Source organism: Ictidomys tridecemlineatus, unplaced genomic scaffold, assembly GCF_052094955.1.
Source record: "Ictidomys tridecemlineatus isolate mIctTri1 unplaced genomic scaffold, mIctTri1.hap1 Scaffold_58, whole genome shotgun sequence".
Taxonomy (NCBI): Eukaryota; Metazoa; Chordata; class Mammalia; order Rodentia; family Sciuridae; genus Ictidomys; species Ictidomys tridecemlineatus.
In genome coordinates, this window is record NW_027523917.1 from 1,428,180 (window position 1) to 1,446,813 (window position 18,634).

The 18,634-nt window shown below is 34.3% G+C and overlaps 1 long non-coding RNA gene across 1 annotated transcript; it reads left to right on the forward strand.

Moving 5' to 3' along the window:
• The first annotated feature begins 4,336 nt into the window (after positions 1 to 4,336).
• Positions 4,337 to 17,029, forward strand: LOC144374109 (uncharacterized). The gene is made up of 4 exons (XR_013433600.1): positions 4,337 to 4,459; positions 4,573 to 4,721; positions 10,975 to 11,072; positions 16,940 to 17,029. It is a non-coding gene; the product is annotated as an uncharacterized LOC144374109 (long non-coding RNA).
• The last annotated feature ends 1,605 nt before the right edge of the window (positions 17,030 to 18,634 follow it).

Consider the following 18,634-nt stretch of genomic DNA (forward strand, 5'->3'; position numbering starts at 1 on the left):
AGCATTAACAAGGTTTGGTTGAGAGGGTCCCCCAGATTCGTGACTTCCCATGTCTGCCAGCAGATGTCACTATGGCTGGCAGAACAGAAGGCCTTTCAAGAGTGAGCTGGGGTGCGGGGGAGCAGAGGGGGAAAATATGGCATCAAATGGAAGGCAGAAGCCCAAACTACCCTTGGCCTAGCGGGATATAGTCCATACTATCATTTTAGGAATGGGGGACATTCTCCAATAAACCCACTATCTGGTCATGTCATTGAGGTCCTGCTTTTGAGATTTAGGCAGAAATTCTCCAATGAAACACAAAGTTCCCGGCTTCTCTCAACTTAGAAAGTCTCTAGGTTTTGGCTACTGGCCTATATGTATCATGAAACATTTTCTTGAAGGAAACAAACACTTTGCACTGAATAAACATATATTTGATATACCTCACCCAGAGACATCATATTGATGGTGGGACTGCAAATTGGTGCAGCCAATTATGTTCACATGAAATCTTGCACATCAATGTTTATAGCAGCTTATTCATAATAGCACAAAACTAAAGCAAGGCAGATTTTTTATAAAAGAAAATATCCACTTTGTTTTAAAATATTTTTAATTTTTTTATGTTTATTTATTTATTTATATTTTTTAGTTGTAGACACAATAACTTTATGTGGTGCTGAGGATTGAACCCAGTGCCTCACACATGCAAGGCAAATGCTCTACCAACTGAGCTACTGAGGCCCCAACAACATTTTCTTTTTAATGGGTGAATGGTTAAACTGTAGTGTCTCCATGCCCTGAACCACAACTCAGTAATAATTAAAAATAATCTATTAATACATATGACAACCAGAGTCACCTCTGCATGATCATGCTAAGTGAAAAAATCCCCAAATTATATACTGTATGATATCATTTATATAATATTCCTAAAATTAAAAAAAATATCGAAATTGGAGTTTAGTGGTTTCCAAAGATGAAAGAGGGGGTGGCATAGAGTGCAGACAAAAGTCAACTGAAGGATTCTTTGGGGCTGAGGCAGGAGGATCACAAGTTCAAAGCCAGCTTCAGCAACTTAGCAAGGGCCTATTTCAAAATAAAGAATAAAAAGGGCTGGGAACATGGCTCAGTGGTTAAGTGCCTATGGATTTAATCCTTGGTACCAAAAAGAAAAAGAAAAAAATGTCTTGATAATCTTGTCTATATTGATGCCAGTATCCTGGTCATGATTTATATTATAGTTATGCAAGATGCCACCAATAAGGGATACTAAATAAAGAGTGCAAGAAATCTCTTTTTATTATTCTTATAAATGCATGCTAATCTACAATTATTGAAAAGTAACTAGTATGATTTTAAAAAATCAAAATATAATTTTACCTCTCTGGTGTTTCATTTCATTTGCATAACTTTCTGTTGCTTCTTTGCCCTGCCTTTCTTTCTTTCTGAATTTTAGGCATATTGCTAGAAGATAAAGCTGTGTAATTCTGCTTTCCAAGAACTGGCAAGATGAGAACACAGTAATGAACCAAGTCACCATTTTGTTATGATGATAATGATTTTCACTTTACTTAGGAGAGATTAATGAAGTTAGAATAGTCACTATAACATCCATATACTTTGTTAGGTCAGCATTCCCATATACATAAATACATTCCCATATACATAAATACAGGCAGCATATATTCTCCAATATTTAAGTCTTGATGATATAAAGAAGAAATTTTTCATCCTAATTACTTGAAATAATGAAAAGATCACCCATTCTAGTTATGCTTCCATTAAATAGGCCTATAGCTAAACCAAATTTGAAAACAGATTCTAATCATCTATATTTTAAACCAAATTTCAAAACAGATGCTAATCATCTATATATTTGTGCAATAGCTCAGAGTACACAAGTTCAAGAAACACTGTGAATTTACTTCTTATTCGTATAATGCCTGTTTATTCAAATGTTTCTATATTGACTTTCCAATAGCATACTGCTGATTGTTTGTGCCACATTTTTATAAATATAAGAACATTTTTATTTTTTTACTTCCTTTAAATATTGGAATTACAAAACAAATTCTACCAGAAAACAGTGGACAAATGTATATATACAGTTCATACTAATCAAACACCACCACCTCTGTGAGAAATCCAGCTTTACCAGGAATTTAAAACTAGGGGCCATGAACCCCTCTCTGATATAAGAGGTTATCTTACAGATAACCTCTATTCCTGAATTTCATGTTTAACTACTCCATTGCTTTTATCTGTAGTTTTACCATCCACCATATGTTTTTTGGGTCTACCTGTTTAGGAAGTTATGCAAATTAAATTCTTGAAATTGTGTTCTGAGGCATGTTGTTCTGAGGCATCCTTATTTCATTCAACAATGTTTGTTAAATACCCATCCAACGTGTTCTGATTTTTGTTATATAATATTCAATGCATATTTGTAGTGTAACCATTTAAAATACAAAAGCCAATAAGCTTTTGAGTAGTTTCCTTCAGTAAGGTTTTTGTTCTATCATTGTTCTGCAGATGATTTTAAAAGACTGTCTTCATGGACTGTTCATTTTTTGAAATAGTTGATTACTTCCTCTTCCTGAAGGATGCTGTTCCCTTTGGGTTTCTAGGTTGTGGTACTTTCCTGCTCTTAATATTACCTCACTGGGAGTTCCTCTCTGATGTCAATGTAGGTGATGATGCCTGTTGGAATCTACCCAGACTCACTCTCCAGGCTATACTATGCCGACCTATAAGTGTTACCTGAAAGCTGAGGACTCCCAAATTTTTGTCAATTGCCTCCCCTTTTCCAGACTCATGTATCTGATTTTTCTTACTTGAAATCTTTGCTTCAGTGTCTGGGGCATCTCAGACTTAATATGTATGATAATTGACTCTTGATATCTCCTTCAACAATATTTCCCCTAGCTTTCTATCATTCATGCAGTTACTTATTCATCAAAGCCAACTGCTAGACTTTATCCTCAATTTTCCTTTTCCTTTAACCCAGCATTGAATTCATCATAAAGTCCTCTCAACTCTATATTCAAAATACATTCCCAGTCTGGGTACTTCAAATCTTTCCACTCCTGGGACCCTAAATCAAGCTACCACTATTTCTCACATGAACTATTGCAAAAACGTGTGCCTTCTTCCTGCCTCTGTGCTTATTTCCTGTTATAAGACTAATAAAGATAACAGCCTGAATGCTGATGAAAACATTGAATGAAGTGGGCCACTTTCTTGTATTTTCCATGCTTCCAATCATGTGCCCACCCCAAATGACCCCTTCCACCTCTCATGTGAGCTTCCAGTCACACTGGCCTTCTGGTTTCTTCTCTTATACTAAGATGGTTCTTACTTCAGGGACTTTGTGATTGCTCTTCTTCCTGCCTAGAATATTTCTCCTGAGATCTAGAATATTTCTGCTGAGATCATCATGTAACCTATTTCTTTACTTCACTGAGGTCTTTTTTAATATCAGCTCAAGAGCTTTTGTAACCAGCATTATCTAAAATTGTGCCCTGACCTTTCCCTTCCCTTACTTTGTCTATTTTTTGTCATAAAACACCATGCATTAATAGATAATTAATTCCATAGCTCTTCTGTTTTCTGTAAGTCTTCACTAGAATAATAGTTCCTATGAGTGACCTGCTCTTTAATTCTGCATCTATATTTTGCAATCCTGGGCTATACTATGAGTTTCACAGTTGTTGGCTCAGTTGTAAATAAATGTGAATTCCTTTTATTCTTCCATGACTAAGTATTCATGCTTCACTTTCTGAATACTTTTTAATAACCAAACTGAAAATATGAGAGATATATGCACTTAGGACCTTATAACACATTCCTGCATTCCTGTATTTAAGTGTGAGCAAGAGACCAGTTTATTCTTCCTTCTCCTTCCTTCTCTCTGCCTCCTCCTTCTCCTCCCTACTTTACAACTACCTCCCCAACAAATTTCTAGGTAGGAATGAAATGTTAATATTTCTTTTGTTCCTTCATACGTATGTTCTGCAGCATGTGTAAGCTAAAGCACAACTTTTAGTGTGTTCACCTGGGAGACATTTATGGGGAAAAAGCAACATTTCTTTTCTAATTCTCTTCTTTGATATGTTCACTCAAAGGAACCTGTCTTTCCAAACTCCATTACTGTATGATGTATGTTTATCTCTACAAATTTTTAATTAGATTAGAAAACATATAAAGCTCTATATTGCCCATCAGTTTATTTAACAAAAATAGAATTTTATTTTTACGAAATAAAATTTTGTTTATGGCATGTTCAGAGACATCATAGTTTCACTTATATGTTATTGTTTCCTTTGCAGGAGTTGAGGAGTGCTGAAACAATTGGTCGTACTCTCATATCTCCAGCTGTTTCTGGAAAGTATTTTATGAGAAATGAAGGCACATTGGTCTTTGAACCTGGCCAGAGCAACACCATGTTGGATGTCAACCTAACGCCAGATATAGGGTCTTCAAGTCCATTTCCTAAATGCTTTCAGATTGTGCTTTTGGGCCCAAAAGGTGATGCCAGAATTGATAAAGCATATGGTACTGCCAACATAACTCTTGTCTCTGATGCAGAGTCACAGGCGATTTGGGGCCTTGCTGATCAGCTACATCAGCCCCTTGATGAAGACATTCTTAACAGAGTGCCCCACAACATTAACATGAATGTAGCCACAGAGAACATGGATGAACAGCTCAGTGCTGTGGTGCATCTAATAGAAAAGGTAAGAAAAACTTGCAAATGGAAACACTTGGTTTAATAAAACTTGACAAATTAGAAAACCAACACAAAAGTTGCATTCTATTATATCACATACATAGAATTATGATAACACTAAACTTCTAAATATAAGAGTAGAATTCATCATACCTGAAAATGAACTTTTGTTTGGATGTGAGGGATGCCTGTTTGACACCCTCAGTATTCAATTTGCATAATCTTGTGCAGCAGAAAAAATAGTTCAAAGTCTAGAAAGGCAGAACAGATGTTGGAAGCTGCAGGCTCTTTCTGATTCTCCAGAAGCTGTTCACTTGTATTTGGCATTTGACCTCTATTGTTTTTGCAGTCATAAAAAGAGGACTTGTACCAATTTGTAGTCCCACTAGCAATGTATGAGTATGCCCTTTTCTGCACATCCTTGCCAACACTTATTTTTGTTGTATTTTTGGTAACTGCCATTCTGACTGGAGTGAGATGAAATCTTAGAGTAGTTTTGATTTGCATTTTTCTAATTGCTAGAGATGTTGAACATTTTTTCATATGTTTGTTGATTAATTGTATATCCTCTTCTAAGAAGTGTCTATTCAGTTCCTTAATCCATTTATTGATTGGGTTATTTGTTTTTTGGTGTTAAGGTTTTTGAGTGCTTTATATATTCTAGAGATTAGTGCTCTATCTGATGTGCTTGTGGTAAAGATTTGCTCCCATTGGAACCACCATTTGACCCAGCTATCCAACTCCTCGATTTATACTCAAAGGACTTAAAAACAGCATTCTACAGGGACACAGTCATGTCAAGGTTTATAGAAGCACAATTCACAATAGTTAAATTGTGAAACCAACCCAGATGCCCTTCAGTAGATAAATGGATAGGGAAACTTTGGTATATATTCATGATGGAATATTACTCAGCATTAAAAGAGAATAAAATCATGGCATTTGCAGGAAAATAGATGGAGCTGGAGAATATAATGCTAGGTGAAGCAAACCAATCCCCAAAAGCCAAACTGAATGTTTTCTTTGATATGAAGAGGCTGACTCATAATGGTGATGGAGTGGAATATGAGAGGAATGGAGGAAATTTAGAAAGGGAAAAGGAAAGGGATTGGGAGGGAGGGAATAGGGGGGTAGGGATGATGGTGGAATGAGTTAGACATCATTATCCTAAGTACATGTATGAAGACACAAATGGTGTGAAAAATACTTTATGTATAATCAGTGACTTGAAAAACTGTGCTCTGTGAATTGCATTCTGCCATCATGTGTAACAAATTATAATAAATAAATAATTTAGTTTTAAAAAAAGAGGACTTGGAGTAGGTATTCATCCACATAGTGCTTTTAGTTTAAATGCCACGAAACAGGAACAAATCCACTGCTTGTTCTCTGTTCCTCTTGGGCACTGGAAACTCTCCCAGAAAAGGAAAAGCTATGGATTGGCCAGATAACTTTAGGCATTCAATTTGGCCTGGACGTGGACCAACTAGCTTTTGTTTTAAACCCATTTATTTATTTACACTTCTGCAAATGATGGAGTTAAATGGAGATATGAGCCCAAGGACATACATGCAAATAGATAAATAAAAAGAGTTAGTACTAGAGGAAAACATGAGAATGTGTGTGTGGGATTCTTACCAAGATATTTTATAGTAACACATTTACGTATAAGTATAAAAAGTTTTGATCACATATGTATAAATTTATTAATACTATATTTCTAACATAGTGACCTTTAAATATTTAAAATGTTTACAGCAGGGACTTAGAATATCATGTCTATTCTATTTCCCATGATATTTCTTAAAATATAAAGCTCAAAGTATAAAAAAGAAAATTGTTATGTATACAGGTAAGAAGAAGAGGCCATGCCAAGTAGCTTGTAAAGCAGAAAAGTGGTTGTTATTTCACATACAGAACATTCTAGAAAATAGTGATCTCACTCCAGAAAATAATGTTACTTAAATTTTTTAAAATATTGTTTTTAGTTATACATGGACACAATATCTTTATTTTGTTTTATTTATTATTTTTATGTGGTGCTGAGGATTGAATCCAGTGCCTCATATGTGTGAAGCATTTGCTCTGCCACTGAGCCATGACCCCAGTCCATGTTACTTAAATTTTCTAATAATGAAATGGTATGGGACATCAGCAAGTTGATTTTGACCAAGACAAGGGAAAGCATATGTGAGAACAATGTAGGGTAGAGCAGAGAACTTCAGATCAAATGTTTAGTAGAAGATATAAGAAAATTCTGCTGCCCCTTTTCCTCAGTAAGTTATATAAGATGGTTATATACCATTGGTCAAGAATCAACACTGAGGGTTGGGATGTGGCTCAGAGGTAGAGCACTTGCCCAGCATGCATGAAGCACTAGGTTTGATATCAGCACCACATAAAATAAAATAAAATGAAATGAAATAAAATAAAGAGATTATGTTCACCTATAATTAAAAAATAAATATTTTTTTAAAAAGAATCAACACTGATTTAAGTGGTTATCAAATAATATATCTTGATTGTTTTGTTATGATTATTTGTGTGCTTTACCAAAAGGAACTTTCTATTTCCTTTTAATATGGGAAAAATTGGGGTACCTCTGAAATTCTTGGGTTATAACTTATAAAGCTTGTTCTAGATGAATACCTAATGGGTGTTGTGTTCAAACAGAACAAATGGGTTTGGGAACATTTGTTCAAATACCATGTATGGCAGCAATGCTTATTTTAGCATTACTTACGGTAATAACAAAAATTGAAACAAAAAATTGCTATCGAGGGGGGCCTAGTTCAATAAATTCTGGTTGTACTGATAAAATACAGCCATGAATGAATCACACAAAACATTTTAGTCAATAATGGACCACATTATGGTGTTCCCATAAGATTATAAATTCCTATTAGTATTTTTACTGTAGCTTTTCTGTGTTTACATTTGCAAATACTACCATGTGTCACCTATAGTATTAAGTACAGTAATATGCTGTACAGATTTGTAGCCTGGGAGCAGTAGGCTAAACCATATATCCTGCATGTAGGTACTTACCAGGTAGTAAGTACTCTGTGATATTCACAAGGACAGAACTATCCACAATGCATTTCCCAGAACATATCTCCTTTGTTAAGTTATGCATGACTGTATGCCACAAAATAAATATTTTATTTTTTAGACATAGTTATATAATTAGACTACAAGAATAATAAAGCAAAGCACTGAAGATATAGATAATCACATATGGATAAGGTTATAAAACTTAACCAATAAAATTCAAGGATTCCCAGTTAAGTTTGAAATTCAGATAAACAACAACTAAATTTTAAGCATATATACATCATAAAATACTTACTTGCCATACTTATTTAGCAACCAGTTATTATGTGCTCATCTGAAATTTAAGGAATCCTATACTTCATCTAGTAACCTTTCATATATATCATGTTAAACTAACACTTCAACCTCAGCTTCAGAAGTTACAGCCTAAATCTACCAGGGCTGAATAGAACTTGGTTACATAAAATCTTGTATTGCAGGTAAAACTGTTTCTAAGTTCTAAGTTTCCAAGTTCTTTGAAACAGAACCCGCCCTACATAATGTTTGTTTTATTTTTCATAATTTTTTTTTTACTAAAATCTCAATATCTTAGATAAGATCACACACTCTAGAAGTGTTATTTATTCATGTTTGCATGATACAAATATTGTCCTAAAAAAAGAAATAGCTTTAAATGATTCATATGAAGACTTCTAGATAAAATCCAACAGTGGGGTTGGGCATATTTTTGCAATAACATGATATTCTGGCCTCTGATTTTCCCATGCATGGTACAGTAAAAATAATTTTAAAAGCTGTCAGTTGCCTTAATAACACTATCAGTCTTTTAAAACCCTGCTGGATTTGATATTACAATTTTAATTTTACCAGATTTAGATTTCCTGGCAATTGGAGGTTAATAAAACATGAGTCAGGAGGTCTAATTTTGTGTTCTGGAGAACTTGAAAGAGCATATGAATAATTTGTTTTGTGGAAGTTTGGTAGACCATCTCCCATTTCCAATGGTTGCTTCTTTTATTTTTAACCCTGGCAGGTTTTTAATTTTTTCCCATGGTTGCTTTAAGCCTTCTGCTTGTTTTTAAGTCAATTTCTATAATTTGGGTGTTATTTTGTATCTGTTTATGTAAAATGTCCTTAAAAAGCCAGACTATTTATTTTTTATCACACACACTTTTAATATTATGCATTTGATGCCAAGATTATCTTGTACCTATAATTTATAATAGTACTAATTGGCTTAGATTTCAATCTGTATTTTACTGATTTTTTATTCTATAATTGCAATAATTTTAACTAAGTTGTCTGTGAACTGAGTCAATCTGTATTGTTTTTTGACAAGCCTGTGGGGGATTTGGGCAGTCAGTGCAGGTATCTGTCAGGAACACCTCCTGGGTTTGGCCAGTCACCAACCCTGTGTTCTGGCTGACTTAAGTTATTTTCTTTCTGAATCAGTTTCTTTCCCTGAAAATGAAACAAAGGTCATAATAGGACTTTCCTCAGAGGATTCTTGTGAAGATTAAAGAAGTTAACATAAAGTTGTAAGAACTCTGAAGTGCCCACAATAACCAACCGTTATATAAATGCCCTTTTTGTTTTATTTTGTGCACTCTACTAAAAGGAATTGTTTTCCTTGAACATAGATAACAGTTTGAAAAACTCTAGAAATTTTGTATCATAACTTTTAGTTCTTAAAATTATGTACCTGTGTCTCTGTTGGCTTCTGGCATTTCATTTTCAGAAATGCCTCATGTCAGATTGAATTTTTGTTTCTCTGTTACTATGTTTTATTTTTCTGATTTCTAGTATGACTTTTTTTTTAATATTTTAAAAAAATCACTCAGATATTATATGTCTGGTGTTTTTTGTTTTCTTAATTTTCTCTGATTGAAAGTAATCTCTAAACTTTTAGACAGGAGTGTCTCTTTAGCTTATTAAAGAACTGTGGTATTTTTTTATTGTATCTGTTCATTCGTATGCTTGTGTCTGAGAGATTTTCTTTGAGTTCTAGGAGAGTTTCTTGAGCTTATTTTCCATTTGTTATGACCAGTTTGCTTGTTTCAGTGTCCAATCAGCTGTTCTTTCATCTTCCTTTGTAATTTTCTTATTGTTAAATTGTTATTCTGTTCCTTTCGTTGTATTTCCCCTGTGGATTATTCTGCATTCTCCCTTCCTATCTTTGAGGTGGCTACTATAAATTCAGATCTTGAGTTCTTCTTTGAGTTTGGAATGTTACTAAGTCACACACACACAAAAATATGGAGAACTCCCTCATGAGCTCCTTTAGTAGGAGAAACGGGTTAGTCATTTTAAGGCTAATATAAGTTTATGTGCAAGTTGATAATGTATGTTGGCAGGAAGAGCATAATGTAGAATATAGAGAAAGTGATGACTTGGAGTTTAAAAAATTAACAGGAACTTATTAGATATATTAAAATAGAACAAAATAAGTCAGTGGCTTCATACCATTGCTTAGGTATTAGTTGAGATGTGGGCTCCTTCATTCTGGCAAGAAAAAACCATGAAAGTGATTTCCCCCCCTATTTTTCTTATTCCTCCAATAATGAATAATGTAGTCTTCCAAAGTAGGAAGGGTCATACTTTCTGAAAAAGACAAGAATGCCAGGTGGTTTTGAGTACTATTGGTTGAAAATAATTTCTTGATTTGATTATTAGAATTTAATGACATATGGTAGCTTCTGTTCATTGAAAAACAGACAAAAATAATCCTACTTCCATTATAAAAAAATATTCTCTAGGCATTTATTTCTTTATATGCTAGTCAAAAGAATGTATGTTCTTGGGGGTGGTGTAAAAATGGGACTTGTTTTAATTCATCAGGCTAACTATTGTAGTTAAGTGATCCAGGTGACCATTTGGCTATTAAAGATTAAATAGAAAATATTTTGGCTATTGTGTCTTTTTTAAAATTAAATGTTTATTTTTGCATTTTAAAGTGCAAATGTATGTATTTGAAATACCAGTTTCTCTTAAATGCTTCATAGGTTCACGTTTATAAACATTAACAACTGTTAATAAAGATTTTATGTAGTATGTAGATGACATGTAATTTAAGAAGTTTATTTTTAAAGTATATATTTTTATACTTGAATTTTTTCTAGATAACTGTTGAAGGAAAAAATCAAGTTTTCAGTACCAAAAGCAGAACTCTTTTCTATGAGATTCTTTGTGCTCTTGTTAATCCAAAGCTCAAGGATACAAGAGGATTCAGCCACTTTACAGAAGTGACTGAAGATTTTGCCTTTTCTCTGCTGACTGATGTTACCTGTAGCTCTCCTAGTGAAAAGTAAGTATCTTCTAATGCATCAATAGTACCTTACATGCATTTCTTCACTGTTTACCAAGCAACATGTGATGCAAATTGACATTGACATGATATAACTCAGAATTATTTGGCCAAAGAATTGTACCTGTTTGGCAAATTAAGCGAATTGTTTGAAAAAAGCCTAACAGTTCCATTAAGAAAAATGAATGAGTACTGTTAGCAATATATTCTTATTATTTCAAAGTGTGTTTTAAAAGTTGTAACCAGCCATGTCTCCAACTTTTATGTATTCAATGAATAGAAGATACACTCTGAATAGGACCAAAAAAAGGGGAGCTGATTCTGAACTTTAGGGGTCTTTTTTATTAATATCTTTATGAATTTTATTTTCGTGTGGTACTAAGGATTGAACCCAGTGCCTCACACATGAGAAGTGAGTGCTCTACCATTGAACTCTATAGCCCCAGCCCTAGGAGTGTTTTGATATGCTACTACTTGTGCTTCCAAAGACAGCTCTCATACTCTGTTGAACTTTGGGCTGGAGTGTCATGGCAAGAAGCTACCCAGAGGAGAAGGAAAAAATAAAATACAGTGCATTTAGAGACCTAAAAAAATGTTTTATTTTGTTTGACAACATAAAAGTGGCCGATAATAGAACATGCCTGGAAATTGAAATTCAACTTGATTTTCACAGAGGAAATAGGATCTAGAATTATATTTCAGAAAGATAGTAACAAAAACAGCATGGCATTGGCACCAAAATAGGCATGAAGACCAATGGTATAGAGTAGAAGACATAGAGACAAATCAATGTGAATACAGTTTACTGATAAAGATAAAGGTGCCAAAATATATGTTGGAAAAAAGATAGCCCTTTTAATAAACAGTGATGGGCAAACTGGAAGTCCATATGTAGAAGAATGAAACTAGACTCTTACCTCTCACCCTGCACAAAAATTAACTCAAAGTATAACAAAGAACGAGGAATTAGACCAGAAACCTTGCACTTGCTAGAAGAAAATGACTTCCTTAACAAGACTCCTAAATGGCAAGAAATAAACTAAAAAAAATCAATAAATGGGACGGTATCAAATTAAAAGGTTTCTGCTTCAAAGGGAAACAAGAGCATGAAGAGAGAGCTTACAGAATGGAGGAAGATCTTTCCTACCTGCTCCTCAGGGTGTTAATATCCAGAATATGCAAAGAACTCAAAACACTTAACACCAAAAATCCAAATAACCCAATTAATAAATGGGAAAAAGAATATAACAGATACTTTTCAAAAGAAGAAATACAAATGGTCAACAAATAAATGAAAAAAAAATGTTCAACATCTCTAGGAATTAAGGAAATGCAATCAAAACTACATTGAGATTTCATCTAATTCCAGTCAGAATGGCAATTATCCAGAATAAATTATAAGTGTTGGTGAGGATGTGGGGGAAAGGTACATTCATACATTGCTGGTGGGACTGCAAATTGGTGCAACCTCTTCGGAAAACAGTGTGGCAATTCCTTTAACAACTAAAAACAGAACCACCATATGACCCAGCTTTCCCACCCATCAGTATATGTCCAAAATATTTTAAATCAGCATACTATAGTAATGCAACATATTAATGTTTATAGGAGCACAATTCATAGTTGTCAAACTAAGGAGCCAACTTAGATGACTTTCAATAGATGCATGAATAAAGAAAGGTGGTATATGTACACAATTGAGTGGTATATATATATATACAATTGTGTACAGATACACAATACTCAGCAATAAAAATGAATGACATTATGGTGTTTGCCTGTAAATGGATGGAACTGCAGTAAGACAGACTCAGAAAGTCAAGAGTTGAATGTTTTCTCTGATAGGTGGAAGCTAATAGAAAATAAGGGATGAGGGATTTAAAAAAAAAGGAGCAAGAGAAAGGGGAAAAAGTAAGATGAATTTCATCAAAATATAGGAGACATCAGTAGAGTTGAGATTGAGAAGAGGATTTAAAAGGAGAAAGAGATGGGAAAAGGGAAGAACAGTGGAATGAGTATGACTGAGGTTTCTTATGAGCATGCATGGATGTGGCATGGTGGTTCCTGGCACTGAGTGTATTCACAGGATGCTAATTTAAAAAAAAAAGTAAAATCTAAATGGATTGAAAAAGAATAGGTGGAGTAGAGAGAGCAGAGGTGGGGAGTGCTGGGGACAGAATTGGAGCAGGTTCTGTTCCATGCTTTTGTGATTATGTCAGGGTGTATCCTGGTGTTGTATGTGACTGAAAAGAATAAAACAACAATAATCATTATTTAATGAGTGCCATCTGCTTAAGACTAAGTTTATGTAAATCTTTTAACAATTTTATTATTTATTCTCAATGAATGCTGTCATCAGTGTTTATTACATTGAAATTTAGAGATACTCTAAAGACTACATTTAAAAATTCATATAATAATTTAAATCATCTCTTTATTTATAGATCCCTTTATGAACTCTGGCAGGTTAACTAAAATACCAGTTGAATACCTAAAACTTTTAATGTTAGTGTTTAAGTCCCAGGACATGCAAAGTTAAAAGAGATGGTTAATACAGACATATAAAGGTTTGTGGTAGCCTTTTTAATCAGGGAGAGAAAGATATAAATAATAACATAAGTGATCTTAACTGTACACCTCTGCTCTAGTCTTGACATAGTTTTGCATTGAAGAATATGAGTGAATTATAATATTGAACATTATAACATTATAATATTGAAATTTATATAAGGTTCACCTTAATCCTCACCAAAGGTTATATATATATATATATATATATATATATATATATATGCACACACACACACACAACACATACATATATGGAGAGAGAGTTTTATATATAATAGTTACATATATATGTTATAAAGTATAGTGTATATATATACACTATATTTTAATATAGTTCTTTTAAATGTTTTTGTTAGTTCATTGTAACCCATAACAATCAGTTCGTTTTGACACAGTCATACATGCATGGAATATAATTTGTTCCATTTTAATCCCCAGTATACCTCCCATCTTCCCTCCTCCATTTTTCATCCTCTATTGTACCTGCCTCCCTTCTATTAATTTATTTTTTCATTGGTCACAGTCTATGATGAAGTATGGACTCACTTCCAGGGCTACTTGACCCCACAGTCCTGCTTTGTAACAACTCCCTTCCAACCTCATGTATCCTAGGTGTTCAGACTTTCATTCCACATGAGTGCCAGTAAATGACAAGGTTAAGACAAAGAACCAGCACCCTTTTTCCCTGTACTCTTCCTTTAACCTTTCAGGGTGAGTCCCAGTGTTTGAGGTTTTTATTGAAAAATAAGCAAAGTATCGATAACTTCACAGGTGCCTCATTTCAGGAGGCTTCTTCTCTTTACCACTGCTCCTAGATGTCTATCTCAGACCAATGATTAGCAGTTCCTTCTTAGTACCTTTGATATATTCTTTAATCCTGTCTTCATAAATCTCTGACATGGATTGCTTATTTGTTTTAAGTAAGTTCCCACTTAAGCTACAGAATGTTTCTGTGTGTGTGTGTGTGTGTGTGTGTGTGTGTGTGTGTGTGTGAGAGAGAGAGAGAGAGAGAGAGAGAGAGAGAGAGAGAGAGAGAGAGAGGTGGGTGGAGGAGGAATCAGATTTAGTATTTTAGAAACATCATGTTGAAGAGGTTGTTGAAATTAAAGAAGAGGGAAAGCAAGAAATAGGAAAACTAGGTGGTAATTCCAGAGACTTGTAGGGCTGAGGGAGGAGGATGGTAGGTTCCAGTCAAGCCTGGGCAACTTCATGAGACCTGTCTTAAAAAATAAAAAGAAATTAAAAGGAATGAAGGTGTAACTCAGTGGTAGAGTGCCCCTGGGTTCAATCTCCAGTAGAAGGAAGGGAAGGATTGAAGCAAGGGGAAGCCTACATAGGGGATAACTGTTGAGTGAAGATGAATGTTCAAATTAATGGAACATAAAAAATGAGAGAGATCACTATTATTTTGTTTTGCTTAAGTAACTCCAAAGACAAAGATAACCATAATTATGCATATCTATATATTGTCTTAAGCAATATCAAGAACATCTGGTGAGAATAGAAGATGTGGGAATTGAGCAAGGATAATGTCAAAAATGATGGAATTCAGAACAATCACCTGAAAACCAAATACAACCAATGTCATGGATTGTTTATTGTTAATTCACTGTGACCACTGAGGTTGGTCACAGTGAATTAGTATAGGGACCATTCAACATTAACAATTGATCAACATATTAATGTGCCCCCCACACTTAAGTCTAGGTATGAAGTAGCTTATGGGATTAACCAAGATGAGTGCATTTGAAGGGCATCAATATAAAAGGTTAGGTGCCAAGAAGGGTTGGTTTTTATCGAGGGTGGGGAGAGTCATTGTGATATAATTGTGATATAATGTCGGTTTGCCAAGATAGAAGAATCTATGGTAGTGTTGACTGGTCAGATTCTCAGTAGATTACAGGTCAACGAGCCTAAAATGGAGCAATGGGGGGTGGACTTCATTGGTCTTAGTTGATTTGTGGCCTGGTCACGGGTTCTGTAGTGGCAGCTATTAAGCGGGGAGTCCCAATGATGATTTAGGAAGCTGAGTGGGGAGACTGTATTGCATTTTTGACAAGTTGTGTTGAGGCATGTGTAACCCATGGAAATTGAAGTGTTTTCATAGAACACTGGGACCTAGAGCTCTGGATAAATGGTGGGTTAGGTATAGATAATTGAAGGTGCAGATTCAATTGTGGTCATTTAAGCTGTGGAAAAGTTTTTTTTTTTTTTTTTTTTTTTTTTTTTTTTTTTTTTAGAGAAGGGTATATAGTTTAGAGGAAAAAGTTATCCTTTGCTCTTTCCTTTTGTTTCTCAAATCTTTCATTTAAGATTCTCTTCATTTACTAGCTTAGGGTGTCTTGGCAAGGTATCATTTAGATCAATGGCCTAATTATATATACTCTACATCTGTTTTGGTCCATGTAACTTAAACACTTAATGCATAAATCTTATACTAATGACCTGATGTTCTCTATAATTTTTAAGGCATGTTTCAGATCTGATTTATCTTTGTTTCTCTTCATTGTTTGCAATGATAATGGGTTCACAGGTTGCAACAGATTCTCTGGGTGACTGGTTACAAATCCAGATTCCTATGACTGCCAACCGCCTCTTGTGAGTAAGATTTCTGAGTTAGTAAGTCTGAGTATAAACTAGATAGTTCTATTTTAAGCCAAGTTCCAAATGATTTCAACACATATTGAGGTTTGAAAGTAATTTCATTGCACACAGGATCTTATCATACCTAGGAGATCTTCAAATCTGAACGATTAAATGAATAAAGCTCACTCTTCAGAGTCATTTTTCTTACCAAATGGTTATATTAGTTCAAATGCTTTTATGGGTTAGGAAGGCATGAGGTACCCTCTAGGTGAAACATGGCTCTTGATATAGCTAAGGTTTAAGATGTTCTTAAATCAAACAGTGCTTCAGTTTAGTGGGGATACCCTTTTCTTACCCTGTTCCACCAATACTGATGTGATGAACACAGAAAAGTACATTTTACAGCCATAGATTGTATCTTGATATCCATTAACCAGCTTTAAAAAAAACAAAAACAACAACAACAACAACAACAAAACCTTGTTTTAGGTTACAGGGAGGATTAGTCAAGAAGATGTGGAAAGTTTTGTGGAAAAGTTCATAACAGTTAACCATAAAGAAACTGAAAGCAAATTTTACTTAGTGCTCCTGGGCTGGTAATGTCATTGTTATGTATAAAGAGCAGAATCCAAATGTAATACATTTAAGCGGATATATGGTTGTAAATACTCGCCATTTTTGCAGAATCTTTTATTTATTTTTTCTTGCAGAAGCAAAACCATCCTTGACAGTTGCCCATACTTGTCAATACTGGCTCTTCACTGGTATCCTCAGCAAATCAATGGGCATAAGTTTGAAGGAAAGGAAGGGGATTATATTAGAATTCCAGAAAAGTTATTGGATGTCTCAGATGCACAAATAATGGCTGGGAAAAATTCATGTAAATTAGTCCAGTTTACAGAGTATAGCAGTCAGCAGTGGTTTATAACTGGTAACAATCTTCCTGCTCTGAAAAACAAGGTAATCTATCATTTTAAAAATTATGTTGTTAGAGTCTCATGTTTTCTTTAGCAGATATCTGATCAGAATACATCTCTTTGATGAGAGTTTTGGCAGATACTATATGTGGTGAATTAATATAAGCAGTCTTTCATGTTCATGAACCATTTATAGAATTTTTAGTTTCAAAATAGTTGGAAAAGTCTCTTTCCTGTTTTATTGAATTATTTTACTCAGTATATGAATTGTATAAGATATATATATATATATATATATATATATATATATATATATATATACACACACACACACACACACACACACACACACACACACACACACACATGGAAAGTAACAAAATATAGCTTTCTCTAATATCCAATTGTATACCTCACTCTTGATAAAGTTGGCAAATTATAGTTAAAGTGAGTGCTGTTAGCTGAATATCACTGAATGAATGAAGCAGAGGTAGAATGTGCATGATGGAAGACCAGTCATATATCCTGCATTGATAAGTGAGCTCTCTATTAATACTGGAAGAAAACAGATAACTATTATGAAAATGAAATATAGGTTAGTATGCGAAATTCATTCTTAACATTGATTCGAAAATGTCATTGAATTTTCTATTCCTTTTGTTATTACAGGTATTGTCTCTGAGTGTGAAAGATCAGAGTTCACAACTCCTGACTAACAACAATGAAGTCCTCTACAGGATTTATGCTGCTGAGCCTAGAATTGTTCCTCAGACATCTCTTTGTCTCCTTTGGAATCAGGCTACAGCAAGGTACTTATTAACAACTTTTGAAGATTAGAGTTTAGTCCTTCCACATACCAGCACCATTAAACCTATTTTTTTTGAACTGGATATAGAGGTGGCACTCAGTGACCTAACACCACAGAATAATCTCTACAATAAGACAGAGGAGCATAGTGAATCGTCTAGTATCGTTCAGATGGCAAGCTCAGCCAAGTGATTTAACTGTGTGTAGCACATTTATTTATTTATTATTGATCATTTTGTAGGTTGTGACATGAGTCGTGCTCAATTCAGATAACTTTTCTGAAGTCATCAGTTAGTTTTCTGGAAAGGAAGGAAATTCATTATTTGTCTTCCTTTCACCTGGGCTTGTGGTTCAGGAGCTGACACTCTATGTTTAGAGAGAACAGCAGGATTTATAATTCTAGTCCAAACATGTTGGATATATTTTAGGATTAAAGCCAGGTATAGGAATGGGAAGAAAAGCAATTATTTCTTTTCTCTTGACCTAAGGTCACAAGTTTCTGAGTAGTTACTATCACTCAGATCTCAATCAATGGTGCAGGGCCAGGCAATGCTGGCCAAGAAGGTCTAGGATTGTGTATATTTTTTAGTGTTAGCCACAAAAGCTAAAATTATAACTAAATTTAATGTCTTTGTTGGGCAACCAACTGTCTGCTGAAACAGCAAAATTTTGGTTAGTCTC